The sequence below is a fragment of the Corvus moneduloides genome, chromosome 2 (assembly GCF_009650955.1).
Source record: "Corvus moneduloides isolate bCorMon1 chromosome 2, bCorMon1.pri, whole genome shotgun sequence".
Lineage (NCBI taxonomy): Eukaryota > Metazoa > Chordata > Aves > Passeriformes > Corvidae > Corvus > Corvus moneduloides.
This window is the reverse complement of record NC_045477.1, coordinates 367,112-380,752: the sequence shown is the minus strand read 5'-3', so window position 1 is coordinate 380,752 and position 13,641 is coordinate 367,112. Positions and strand designations below refer to the sequence as shown.

At 51.8% G+C, this 13,641-nt stretch overlaps 1 protein-coding gene across 10 annotated transcripts in view; it reads right to left on the bottom strand.

The window, feature by feature from the left end:
• LOC116436998 (claudin-17-like) overlaps nt 1-13,641 on the bottom strand; it is a 35,791-nt gene that overhangs the window by 17,380 nt on the left and 4,770 nt on the right. For 2 of the 10 annotated variants that reach the window (XR_004237139.1, XR_004237140.1), the window contains exons 1-4: nt 6,611-7,317; nt 5,703-5,854; nt 5,172-5,398; nt 3,118-4,412 (exon numbers count right to left, since the gene is read on the bottom strand). The exons of 3 other annotated variants lie outside the window; for them this stretch is intronic. The gene's annotated coding sequence lies outside the window, so the exon portion shown is untranslated. Of the gene's footprint in view, nt 1-3,117; nt 4,413-5,171; nt 5,399-5,702; nt 5,855-6,610; nt 7,318-9,759; nt 9,831-13,641 lie in introns of those variants that run through there. 5 more of the 10 variants (XR_004237138.1, XR_004237141.1, XR_004237136.1 and 2 more) reach the window with 4 other exon arrangements.

The window sequence follows — 13,641 nt, the reverse complement described above, 5'->3', positions numbered from 1 at the left end:
ACACGGGGTCACAGCTGCCTTTGGATGAAAAATAAACGGGAAAGCATCAGGAGCAGGTGAATGGCTGCAGCCACGGGTGTAAAGGATGCCGCCTTAGGAATTCTCTCTGGAAGCCATCCCTTCCCAGAAGATGAGACTCCCAAAGTGTCTCAAAAGAGGCGCCTGCTCTGTTTGTCTGTCCTGGCTCCTCCTGGCTGGGCTCCTCAGGTAACCCTTGGCAATGCAGCTGTCTGATGGCAGTGCTGTCTGTCCTCCTGCTTTCCCAGAGCACCAACTATCCTCTTGGATAGCAGCATCCTCTCCCTGCTCTGTTTTGCATAGAGGTTCGGGCCATAAAAGAGCTGCACCAGGAACTCCTGTCCCCAGCACCCAAAATGTCACCTTTTACTGTCACTGCCACTTTGTGCACTTGCTATATTCACATTTTAATTGGTTGTGCTTCCTATTTCATATGGCCTTGCACTGAGAAAAGCTTTTGCAGCCCAGCCAAAGGCAGGAAAGGCTCCCTTACAAAGTCCTTGGTTTCCTCCCCTGGGGTGTAACTCAAATGATATTTAAGTGAAAGGTAGCTCAGGAGTTTGAGGGCAATGCCCATCTGTGTATATGTGTCACAAATTCTCACACAGCCCCTCACTGAAGGCTGATGCATGACTCTGGCACTGCACCACGCCAGATATTGATGGGTTTGCTTCAGGGAAATCACTGAAGTTTTATTGATGCAGCGTTAGCACAACATGATGCAAAATTAGGTACATGATCACTGATGCCTTGGTCAATGCTGTGACTTTTTAAAAAATAAAGTCTGTTTTGCTTAATTGATGCCAGCAACAAACCACTCTCTATTTCAGGATTTATCTTCCAGTGCTTGGCCAGATATTGATGGGTTTGCTTCAGGGAAATCACTGAAGTTTTATTGATGCAGCGTTAGCACAACATGATGCAAAATTAGGTACATGATCACTGATGCCTTGGTCAATGCTGTGACTTTTTAAAAAATAAAGTCTGTTTTGCTTAATTGATGCCAGCAACAAACCACTCTCTATTTCAGGATTTATCTTCCAGTGCTTGGCCTTTTGAGTACTCACAGCTCCCCGTGCCAACTCCATGTCAGTTCTGTCCTGCTGTCACTTCACACCCACTTTGCATGAACGCCAGCTGGACAGAGGGATCATGGAGTCAGGGAATCACAAAAAGGCTTCTTGGGTTGGAAGGGACCTTAAAGCCCATCCAGTCCCACCCCTGCCATGGGCAGGGACACCTTCCACTGTCCCAGGCTGCTCCAAGCCCCAATGTCCAGCCTGGCCTTGGACACTGCCAGGGATCCAGGGGCAGCCACAGCTGCTCTGGGCACCCTGTGCCAGGGCCTCAGCACCCTCCCAGGGAGCAATTCCTTCCCAATCTCCCATCCATGCCTGCCCTCTGGCAGTGGGAAGCCATTCCTGCTGTGATGGCAGGGAACAGAGCCCCCCTGCAAACACTTCCCTGCCTGCTCCCCCGGCAGCCCAGGCTGCGGCTCCTCTGACAGGAGCTCACACGGCCCTTGGGGACAGGGGACAGGCAGTGTGAAGGATATCAAGTAGCAGGAAACAGAATGTTTTGTTCACTAAATATCAAGTAGCAGGAAACCAGCTGCCTAGATCTAGATAAAAGCCAGAGACAAATATGTGCTTGCCTAATCCCTATCTGTACTTGCTTAGCCAGCTTTTAGTTCCAGGACCTTGAGCATAATGACCATATAAGGAGGGGTCAACCATCGCTGCGACCACCAGGAGGAAAAAGACCCCCTAGCAACAAGTCACACATGCGCAGAATACCATAAGAAAAGACACGTCAACCGGAAAAGAGACTGTATAAGAAGGAACTGGAACTGGCTGAAGCCGCGGCAGTTGGTGGAGCGGAGACTCCCCTGCTGCCCAGCGCTGTATTTGCCTTTGCCTTGCTCGCTTGCTGTTAATCAATAAAATGGTAATTAGCAGATTGAGTCTCGGAATTTATTACAGGCAGGACGGCCCCGTCTCCAGCTCCATCCTTCCCACACCAGTGGGACCAGTGACACTGCACACAGCAGGGGCTCCCCTCCCTGTTTTCCTGGACAACTGGAGCCACGAGAAGGGAAATTCCTCCCTCTGGAGCACCAGGGGCCGGGGAGCATCGTGTGCCAAGCGCTGCCCAGGGAAGCTGCCAGCAGAGGCTGCGGGCTGGGCTCAGGGAGTGCTGACTGGGAAGCTCCAAACAGCTCCAGCCCAAGGACCGTTCTCCTGGTGCTCCGCAGCCCCCACGGAAGCGGGAGAAGCGTGCTGGACGTGCTCCCTGCCTGATTATCACCCACAATAGCTTGGAAACCCTGCTGGGATCGCACGGACCCAGTCGGCCCAGCAAACAGCTCCAGTGCTTGTTGTTAACACGTCCCAGGCACGTGGAACTAAAGGTACAAGGCATTTGTTGCTCTCTCTCTTGTATTAAAAGCGGTTCTCAGACGAGCTGTTCCTCGCCACAAATTCATTACAACTCAGAGGCAAAGCCAAGTGAAAGCCTCACGTCTCCCTGGGGAAGCACGATCCATTTCCAACCCTTTTTTGTTCTTAATTTTGCTTTTCTGTGGACAGCCAGCCTTGGGGTGAAGCAGGCAGAGCAGAGCTGCAGGCTGTTCCCAAGCTGCTCAGACAGCCCGAGGTGAGGCTCCCTGCCCTCCAGTTTCCAGCGCAAAAAGAGGGAAAGAGTGGCAGCAGAGGTGAAAAGAATTACCACTGCTCCCACAAAAGATGGACAGTTGGTTCCCTGAAGCACGGAAAGCTCCAGCTCAAATACAATAATTAGCACGGGATGGGGATGGAGCCTCTTTCAGAGCAAGGAGTGATTACCAGGGAGGCCTGGCTGGAGAGGTTAATGGGAGTTTGTAATGAGGGGAGAGCTCGGGGAGGAGGCACAGAGAGCAATTGAATCAGCCCGGGGGTGGAGGGGTCACGGGCAGCTCCAGCAGGGCGGTGGAATACAAAGCACAGGCATTAAAATACCAACAAGGGAGGCAGCAGAGCCAGAACACAGGTGGGGAGTTAGTCACTGTGCTTCTCCAGACTGCTGGATGCCACCAGCCCAAAACCTGCCCATTCCACTCACCTGGGAAACGCAGACACACAGAAATGCCCTGTCCATGTACTGGAAACACAGCGAGACCTCAAGCCCTGCAGAAGGGTGATGGGGTTACCCCAAAAAGCCCAGCCCTCCAGGGACGTGGTGGGCAGGGGGAGGCACACACGGTGCAGCCTCTGTGCCTGCAACACTAAAAAAACAAACCAAACCACGAAAAAACCCCACCAAAAGCAAACGCAACCCAAATCCAAACAAAGAAACAAACAAATCAGAGCAAAAAAAAAAAAAAAAAAAAAAAAAACACAAAGAGAAAGGAAATATTTACCACTTGAGAAAAATCAGAAATGCAGGAATTTCCAAGGCAAGCAGAGAAAAAGTGGCAGTGAGGGGAGGCGAGAAATAGATAAGGCTTGGCACAAAGGGAAGAGGGTGTTAAACTTTCCAAGGGAAGAGCAGAACAAAGGAGAAAGAGGGGAAAACCAGAGTCCCACTGAGGGGGGGGGGGAGGAGGAGGAGGGTGTCGTGCTCAGCTGTTCCAAACCCCAACAAGGTGAGTTAGTGCTGCCCTGAGATTGCGGGGCTCTGTCTGTCTGTCTGTTCACGCTTCCCAGGCACACAGCACCGCCAGGCGCCTGCAGGAACATGGATCCTGCTCGGGCCGAGCTGTCCTGGTCCTCCGCGTCAGCGGGACAGCAGAGAGATGAGAAATGACAGCGGGCAGAAGGTCTGAAACCGTGTCCAAACAAGGTCTGGCGGTGTTTGAATCCCTGTCAGGCAGCGCTGAGGGGTTTATGGGCCTCTTCTCCCAGTACAAACACCCAGGCAGACCCTATTTTCTCCTCTGTCTGCCCAGCAAAACTGACAAAAACTGCAATTAATACAGAGGAGGAGGGATCAGCCTTCATAATAGAAAGGTGAAGACACAACCTAACGAAGAAGTATCAGTCTGAGGGCGAGCACGGCGGAGGAGAGGGGATGCCACACCAGGGCGGGTGACACGGGTTATTCCAGGCTGGAAAGGGGAAATGAGGAGCCCCCTCTCAGCTGCAAAGGGACGCCGCTGCAATCCTGCTCCTGTGGGCGCTGCTGCGGAGCAAGAGCGAGCTCCCTGCTGGCAGCCGGGGCGTGGGCACCGCCGGAACTCGCACCTCCACCCAAATATTTCCCTGCATTTCCCCAGAGCGCCTTCACAACCTCGGTGCTTTCACGGGGAGCCGATTTGATTCCCTCCTAGTGCCACCAGCTGCCTCACACACAAAACCAGTTGGCTGTGAACTTCAAAGCAGAGCGCTGACTGTCACTGCAGCTTCATGCCAGGGTTCCTGCAGGAGAAAGTGGGGAAAGAGGTGGTGGGTTTTGGTCCCGGGATTTTGAGGGTTTTAAAGCCAAGAGCTCACAAATGCTGGGGCTCAGCTTCTACCCATTCCCTCCTTTGGATGTTCTCCAACAGCTTTTTATTCTTCTTACACTGTGCTGCCCAAAACTGCACCCAGTTTTTGCAGCAAGTAACAGCAGACAAGTGAATAAACCTGACAGGAAAGGCAGGGGGGAAAGTGCTTTCCAGTGCTTATGTCAGGCCACAGAACACCTAAAAACTATTCTTGCCTTAAACAAGTGCTGGGCAAGAGCAGCAGAGGTGGTGGCTGGACATGGAGCCCTCTCAGAGCAGTTTAACAACATCCTGTCCCTCCCAGCCCTCCAGCAAGCCATTTAAATATTTTATCTCTTTCCTGCACTCAGGATTATGTATTAGGAGAAGGAAGGATCTGGAAGATTGTTTTCCTGTGTTCTTGTTAAGCTTCTCTCTCTCCAGCCCGATGCCCATATGGCCTGTTAATAATGCAGCACCATAATTTAACACAGTTTGCCTTCAGATAAATCCCAAAATAAGGACGGGCCGGGATAATGCTCCCTTAATAGGATGTGCATGGCCCAGGGGGAACCAACAAGCAAATCAAACCATGAATGTGGAAAGGTGGGGGAAAATACGTGCTATCTCAAGCACTTCAATAATAATAATAATAATAATAATAATAATAATAATAGTAATAATAATAATAATAATATGCAGTTGAGCTTACATCCCATAAGCTTGCATGAAAAAGGATTTGATCTTAATATTCTCCAGCAGTTCCAGCGACTTCCAGTAAGGTGCAGTTTTAATTTGAATGATACAGGGAGTTTTTTGAAGAGGAAAGTTTGTGATTTTGATCTAATAGATTCCGGGAAGGGGTTTCCAGGCAGCTGATGGAAGAGGGAATGCAGGGCCAACAGGGTTTGGCACCCCAGGGCTCTCCACAGACCGTCACTGTCCCAAGGAGAGAACAAGAAAAAATGTGAGATTCCTGTGTTTCCAGGGACTGTCCCCTGGAGCACCACTTTTTACTGGGTTTTAGTTAATTTCTGCCTACAGCACCCGACCCAGCATAAATGCTCAAGCACCCAGAGGAGACAGAAATAGTTCTGCACCTCTGTGGTCTGTGAGTGGCAATACTGAATAAGCTCCATTCCTGCCAGCCTTGTAGGAAACCAGGAACCATCACTCACATCACATTTACCTCCCTCCAGTGGGGCCCCGCAGCTCCCGTGTCTCAGGGGTCCATAAAAGGTACCTGCTCTGCTGGGCCGTGGGGAGAGTACATTCCAGAGAGCTGCTCCAACACCTGGAGCTCTCTGCTGGAGCAGGAGCAGGGAACTGAAATGTTACTGCAGCTGTAAAGCCAATGCCTTTCCAAAAAAACTCCTTCCAAAGAGCACCGGTGGCCTGGAAAGAGATTAAAAAATACAAGGTTCAGATGGGCAGCATCAGTCTGAGTTCCTGTTCCAGGGAAAAAAGGCCTTCCCCCCCCTCTCATGGCAAGGGTAGGGAAACTTGCCTTCTTTTCCCCTTTTTTTGTGAATTAGACTCCAGGAGTGCCAGAGGAGGGATGGAGAGAGCCCAGGACAATCCTCACAGTAGCTCATAGGCAGGGCTCCGTGAGGCAGCAGCAAAGGAGCTGGCTGCTGACATTATTGGTTCTAAATGCACATTTATAGACATGCAGAGATATACCCCACATGTCTCTTCGCTAAGAATCCACCTGCAAGCCACTGGCAGCAGCCCTGTTGGGCCCTCAGGAATCCCAGGAGCAGCTCCCATGCCCCTAGAACAGCCCAGCCGTGCCCTGCACTCCCTGATGCACCATTTGCTGTATCAATTACATGGCAACCTATGGCAAACCTACATTAGCCATCCACAGAGAGGCTTAGATTTTGGCTAAGGATTAACTTAAGAGTTTTTATGTGATGCAGGCAAATCTACTTTGGCTTTGCAAGACTCTAACATTCCCAGGTTCGAGGGAATTTACTGTACAAAAATCCGCTTTCCCCCACGCTTAGAGCGCGTACAAGAATATTATAAAGCATAATTCTTCATGATCTACTCAATGCTGGCGTGCCCCAGTTCCACCAGATCCTGGAGAGTCGAACTTCACAGTTCCATCCCTGCCAATGGTTATATTTATTGCTGTTTCCAACTTACCTAAAAAGGATTCTCCAAGGGTTTTGTTTATCTTTCAAAGTTTCTTCTAGGAGAAGAAGTAGCAGCACAGATGACCAGAGAAGGATGTTGCCTGTGGGCTCCCACAAAGGATTTTCACCCCTGCTGACTCTTCAGATCTTACTTTTTATGGGAGATTTTAACCTGCTGAACCAGAAGGACTTTGGGAATGATGGTTTGATACAGACCCTGGTATTTTTGGCAAGGAACAACGAGATATGTTAGAAGTACCTACAGACCCCTGTGGCAGTCCTCCCGTGGGACTGCGCCCCACAGAGATTCCCTCTGCTTCCCCAAAGGCAGGAACATCCTGTCTGTGCAGTCCTCCCACAGCCTGATCCCAAACACCTGGGCAGGGCTGGCAGGGGACCAGGCTGCTCCCGCCTGCTCAGAGCCCGGGACAGCCGGGAGAGCCCCCTCCCTGTGGGAATTCCTGGCACCTTCCTGTCTGCACCTTGCTTGGGACGTTTCTTCCAGCATTTTTGAGGAAGAGTATCCGAGAGACCTTTTGTCAGCCGTTTTTATTCTCCTGAGCCAGGTCCCAAAGGTTGGTCCCTTGTCCAAAAACCTCCTCTCAAACCGTGGATGCCACGTGAGCTCAGTTTGTGGCAAAACAGGTCAGAGCCTCAGGCTGGGCCAGGGGAGGCTCAGGTTGGACAGCAGCAGGAATTTCTCCATGGAAAGGGTGCTCAGGCCTTGGCAAGGGCTGCCCAGGGAGGTTTGGAGTGCCCATCCCTGCAGGTGTCCAGGGAAGGGCTGGATGTGGCACTCAGTGCTCTGGGCTGGGGACAAGGTGGGCAGTGGGCACAGCGTGGACTCGATGGGCTGGGAGGGCTTTTCCAACCTCAGGGATTCTGGGATTCTGGTTCTGAAATGGTTCCACTTCCTGCTCCCCTTTTGTCCATTCTTGCTCCCCTTTTATCTATTCCAAGCCCCCAATTTGTGTGGGAGTTCTGGGCGGGCTCCTGCTGCCTCCTGTGCACACAGCACTTCCCCAGAGCACGTGTTCATGCTCGCTGTGAGCAGGGGCTGTGCTAGTGGCACACAGATCCTTGGATTACACACTTTACAGTGTGGAGGTGTTGCATCTGTTAATTTGTGCTCACGGTTCCTTTGGTGGGTGCCTTCAGCGTGGGGTTAGCGAGCAGCCTTCTCCCTGAGTGCATTCACAGCAGGGCCCTGCTGTTGGCAGGGTTCTGGAGCCCTGCTCCCTCGGTTATTACGTGCTCACCACAAATGGAATCGCTGTGTTTTAGCGGGGCCGGAGGGAGGCGGCGGGGTTTGTTTTGCCTGCTAGGAAACACATGTAACAGAGCTGTTCATTAAGGCACGGAGGCAGAGCGTGCTGAGGGCGGTGCCAGAGGGCGGTGCCAGCTCGGTGCTGCAGGTTAAGTGCAGGCAAAGGACACGGCAAAAACACAGGAGGTTCCCTCACACATGCAAGGACACCTGCACGGGGCTGCTGCTGCCCTCACAGCCTGACTGGCATCCTGGGTGCGGGAGCCAGCAATGTCACCTCTCCTCACAACCCCAGCTCTTGCCTCAGCTGCGCTGCCCCTGGTTCTAACCACAGGAAACAATGGCTATAGGTTCCTGAAGCTGCTTTCTCCGAGAGCCACTAACGGTGGGTTATTTGTTCTGCCTTTTTACTCTGTTAAGGGGACTGCATGTAGATTCTCCTGCACTTTCTTTCTTCATGCTGCACAGCTCCACAAAAATATAAATTCCTAACTCAGAGGAGATGAAATGAGATCTGGGAGATGCAAGGTCCCCAAAAAGAACAGGAAACAAAGCCCCTAATCAGTGTAGTGGGTTCATGGAAGACACTCCAAAGGAATTTAAAGCCACGCAATCCATATTTATGAGGCAGCTTTTTGCAGTCACACATTTGTCCCTGTTTGCTTCTGCTGAGTGCTAACGAGCATCACCAGACACAGAATGCACCAGGAGCCACCCCCAGCACAGCCCTCCTGGAAAGAGCCCCTCAATCCAGCACCATTCCCGTGGCTTTGGAGGGACACAGTCCCAGGAGCACCAGCCTGGGGCAGCTGCCTGTCCCACATCCCTTCTCCTGTTCCACCGGGGGACCACCCTGCAGCTGCTCCGCGCCCTCAGCACTGATGCTCTGCTCCATCACCTGCTTTCCTCTCCCTCTAAGCTGAGGAAACAACCCTGGTTTGGGACCTGCCCTCTGTCCCAAGCCAGTCATTAGGATGTGGACACAGTTTTCCCGGGACTCAGAACCCTCTGTGCTCAAGGTTCAGAGGGGGCCGGCTGCGGGCTCACCTGAGGGAAGGACATTGCTGAAACCACCCTGCAGTGGTGACCCAGCCCCACAAACTCTGCAGGGAGAGCACACAAGCTCCCACCCTTCCTGGGGGCAAGAATGTGTTTGTTACGGACCTGCTTCCCAACAAAGGGTCCGACCCAGCTCCAGGGTGGCACCTGATGCCCTTGGCTGCTGCTGGTGCTCAGTCCCGGGGGCCAGGCTGGCACTAATCCCCCAAAATCCACTGGTGTGGGTACCCAGTGCCCAGCTCCGAGTGTTTCAGTGCACAGCTGCTCCTGCTGGACCACAGCCCCCGCGGGTGGAGACAGGAGCACCAGCGTGACAATCCGAGCTGCCCGCTCCATTATCCTCCTCCCTCCGGGGTCCAGGGACCCCAAGCCATTTCCCCCAGCTGCCTTCCCTCATGCCCCACTGGCAGGGACAGGGTGGGGCAGCCACAGGTCCCACAGCCCTTTCCCCCACCCCCCTGTGCCCAGGAGAAAGCACAGGCACAGAGAACCCACAGGTCATCCCAGGAAGGGGAGTGGGATTTGGGGGATTTACTTCTCTCTACTCACGGAATCTCTTCCCAACACAGCAGCCTCCTTCTCTCCATGCTGAGCTTTCCCTTCTGTTCCTCAATCCCCCTGGTAAGTGTTGAGTTCTGGGAGGTGCCACGCTCTCCCCAAAAGACAAGAGCATTCTACTCACGGTAAATGGTGTTTCCAGGGGAAAATCGTCTCAAAAGCTGGGGTTGAAGAGGGCTGAAGTGGACCCAGTGAACTGTATTGTGCTCTCCCTGAGCAGAACTGTGCCTCTAGGTAGGTAAAAGATCATGCTGGAAATTAATTTCGGTCCATACCTTCACTGGGAGTGAGACCCAGGAGAGTCAGGCCTTGGAACTTGTGAGGACCTCCACCAAATCCCTTATTCCTGCCAAATGCACAGAGCAACTTCATTAAGGTAAAAATAAAAGAGACCATCATATGCAATCAGGGTCCCATTATTAAGAGAGAAACCTGTTATTCCAGTGACCCTACACCTTTCAGGAGACACAAAATTGTTTCTGCAGACAGATGGGAAAATAGCCTTTAATGAGGCACCTTTTGGCAGCAAAGAGTGAGACCTATCTGGATTTCAAAAATTCTGAAAGTTTTTCAAAAAATGTCGTAGTTTGAGAGAGTTTGAGACTTCGACATGTCACCCATACTTGCTTTTAAAGCAACAGGCTGGAATGGAATGAGAACCTCTCCGAGCTTGTCCCAAGGACCCGTGGCTCTTTTTGTGGCAGATGGATTGCAGCCAGAACAGGCTGTCAGGGAAAAGGTCACACCCAATGAAAAACTGCAAAATCCCAGTTTAAAATGTGAATTAAAATTTGCACAAGCCACAGTGTCTGCTCCAAAATCTGTGAGATTCTGGAATTTTCCCCTTTGATTCAGCTGGTGTTTGCAAGACGTCTCTCTCTGGTTACGCTTCGGGGTTTGGACGTGGCATTGCCCTGATCCTACAGCGTTTATGGGGAATAGTGGAAGCTTTGAGTGGCTTTCCTCAATGCAGAGCCTCAGAAAATCTTTGGGGGAAATACTGAGAATCAGAGCATTCGTGACTCTTTCCCAGCTCACTCCCTGCTGTCCAGAGCTGAGGAATCAACAGGGTTTGCTGGCACAAGTGACCAGGCTGGGCTCTCCCTGTGCTGAGGTTAATCAGGATGTAACTGAGAGCAGGGTTTAGGATCCTTGAGGCAGAATTTACCATTCTGCTCTAAAGTCAGAGTCCCAGACCCCTTTTGTTCCTCCCTGAGTGAAGAACCCCGTGTGACAAAACCACATCCCTGTCAATTCCCTTCCTGAGCCTTCATCCTACAACATCCCTGCTCCTTGTGTACAGGGAAAAATCCAAAGCTAGGGGTGTAAAAACCTCATCTCCAAGGGGCTATTATTTTATAGCATCCTGTTTCCCACCCCCAAAGTGCAGACTGCACAAAAGCAGAATGCAAAGACAGCCTCCTCTTCCTCCTGCCAAGGCCTTGCTCACTCTCGTGGCAGCTTCTCTCTCCTGGTTGTCAAAAAAATTGTCCAGATAACATAATGTGGAATGAAGACAACACAGAGTGTGGAGAGGGAAACACATGTGAAAACATGCAGGAGCAGGAGTGGTGCCTTTGGCTCTTTGCCCAGGTTCGTTCCGTGCCCTCCCTGGGTCCGTCACTGAGGACACTCCAGAGGCCCCCATGGCTTGGGAAGAGCCACTCGGGGCTGGGAAATGAAGGAAAATCTGTGCCTGGAGCTCGTGCAGCTGCTGATCCGATGTGAGAGGCTGGAATCATTGCTCCCTCAGCCAGAAGCTCCCTCCCTGTCTCCACGGGATGGGGGAACTGACCGGGCGCGTGCTCCACATCCGTTGGAACAGGAAATGGAATAGGTGGCTTTTATCACACTCGGGCTATTTCTGGCCCCAGTAAATGAAAATAAATCTGTCCCATCAGCTCAGCAGGCACGATTTTCCCTCTCTCCCATGGGCACTAAGAGCTTTTGACAAGAAAAGTACCTTGTATTTGAGGAAAAGGGGAAGGAGCAAAAATAAACTTAACGCAGTGCCTCAAAAACTCAGCCAGCCCCCCCATTGTGAGTGCAGCAGGGAGCAGCTCAGCCCTGCATCCCTGGCCAGCCCAAAAATAAACCCCCTGGCTGGGGCATTCCCCTGCTCACAACCCCTGGCTGCAGGAGGCCTGGCAGAGCTCTGGGAGGGGAATTCTCACCTTTGCCAGCAGGAGTTGGTGGGAGCACACGGTCGGCAGCAGCTCGTCACAAAATTCCCCCTGAAACCTAATGTATTGTTTGGGCACTGCTGCTGAGCCTCCGGGTTATAGACTCTGTGTTTTCCTTCGAGTTATCTTTTACACCAGTGGCATTTTATCAGGCTGATAATTCAGCCTTATAAGAATCCCCTGGGGTCAGCATTAGTTTTGTCAAATCCCTTACCCACCTCGTGAAAACAGACAGGCACTTTGTTGAAACAATAAATCCATTATGTCAACACAATTAATTCTGTTCACTGGCTAAAACATTCTGTCGAGGAACAAAAGGCATTACCTTAATATCTTTATCTAGTTGACAAAAAGCAAATCAGTTCAGAGCCTTTGATGTCATTGTGGTTTATGCCAAGGAAAATCCTACTTGTCGACATCCCATTTTATCAGCATTTTGTGAGGAGCCAGGACACAGGGGCTGTACCAGGGCTCTGCTGAGCGGCACAGGGACAGCTCCTGCATCTGTTCGTGCCTCCTGGGCCGGGGCTCCTGCAGAGAATTGTTTGTGCTGATGTGCTGGTAGCAGGCTGCTCTGCTCCCCGGACCGTCACTCGCCTCTGTGGTGATTTTCACAGCTCAGAAGGGAAGGGAGGGGCTCCCTCCCTGCTCCTGCAGCCCCAGCAGGAAGGGCTGGGTTGCTCTTGGCATTATTTAATGCCCATTTTATTTAATGGACCAGACCACTTCCAGGTCACTGCTGAGCACAAGGGGCTCTGACTGAGCTCGGCCCTCTATGCACGGCTCCATGTGCCCCGGGAGAGGCCCTCTCTTCTCACAGGGATGGCGTTTTCCTACAGCCAGTGGAAATGTGAGGTTCAACTTCCACATGGTTTCTTTGGGGAATCACCGCAAAGGTTCCACTGCAGCTCGTAGCAGGGGGCTGCGTGTGCACAGAGAGAGGAAGCTTTACCCTAATGTCATGTTCTTTCTTTTCCCTTTTCTCCTCAGAAGAGGTGAATTCCGTGTTTTCAAAGCAGGGAATCAGCCAGTCCTGCTTTCCTGGAGGCTGAGGTGAGGCGCTGCTTTCCCTCAGCTCCTCCTGGCCCTGGGACAGGGTTTGTGCAGCACCTCCAGCCCCCAGTTGGCCAAGTAAAATCAGGGGCTGCTCCGTGCATCCTCTGAGGAACAGCTCCCCTAAAGCTGCCCCTTTGTGCCAGCAGCACTCCCTGCACAAGGGGGTCAGAGTTGTCTTTCTGCTCAATGCAAAGTTTGTCACAGGAGGATTCTGGCTGAGATTGATCAGATCTGAGATTTGTCATATCTGAGCTAAGCCTCTGGTCTGCCAGTGACACCCTGTGCCAGGTTTCCTTCCCTTCAGTGTCCAGCTGGGAACGGCCACAGCAGCACCTCTTTTCCTCACAGTGAGAATAAGCACCTCTCTTGAGGGAGAGAAGGTTGTGAAGTGCAGAAATCTGATAGCAGAACCAAGAGGTTCATTTCAAAAGGAAAAAAAAACTAAAAGAAGGAATTAAAAAGGTGCTTACAGTAAACATCCAAGGAAAATGCCCAAGTTCTCCCTCATCCTATCTCCTCCAGGCTTCTTTCCCAGCCTCCCGGCAGCCAGGTTTTCCCTGCTGCACCGAAGGCAGCAGCGCAGCTCCAGGCAATGCAGATGGAATGATTGTGAATTGTGTGCCCATCAATAGACTCCTGATTAGCAATTTTTCTTCCATTTATGCCTGCAGTGATTAAGAAACATCCAACGGTTTCTTTCTTTTTTTACAAAGAAACCTTTATTAATCATTTTTTCCTCTTCTGCTGGAAAACGAGGAGTCTGGGTTGGCCTGAGCTCTGCTGTGGCCACACAAAGGAGCCGGAGGGGCTGTGAACGCAGCCCTGAGCGTCTCCTGTGCCTTCCTTGGGGATCCCTGCAGGACAATTCCTGGGTTTATCTCCCTGCTCGGGGCTGGGCTGGGGCTGAGCTGCTCAGCA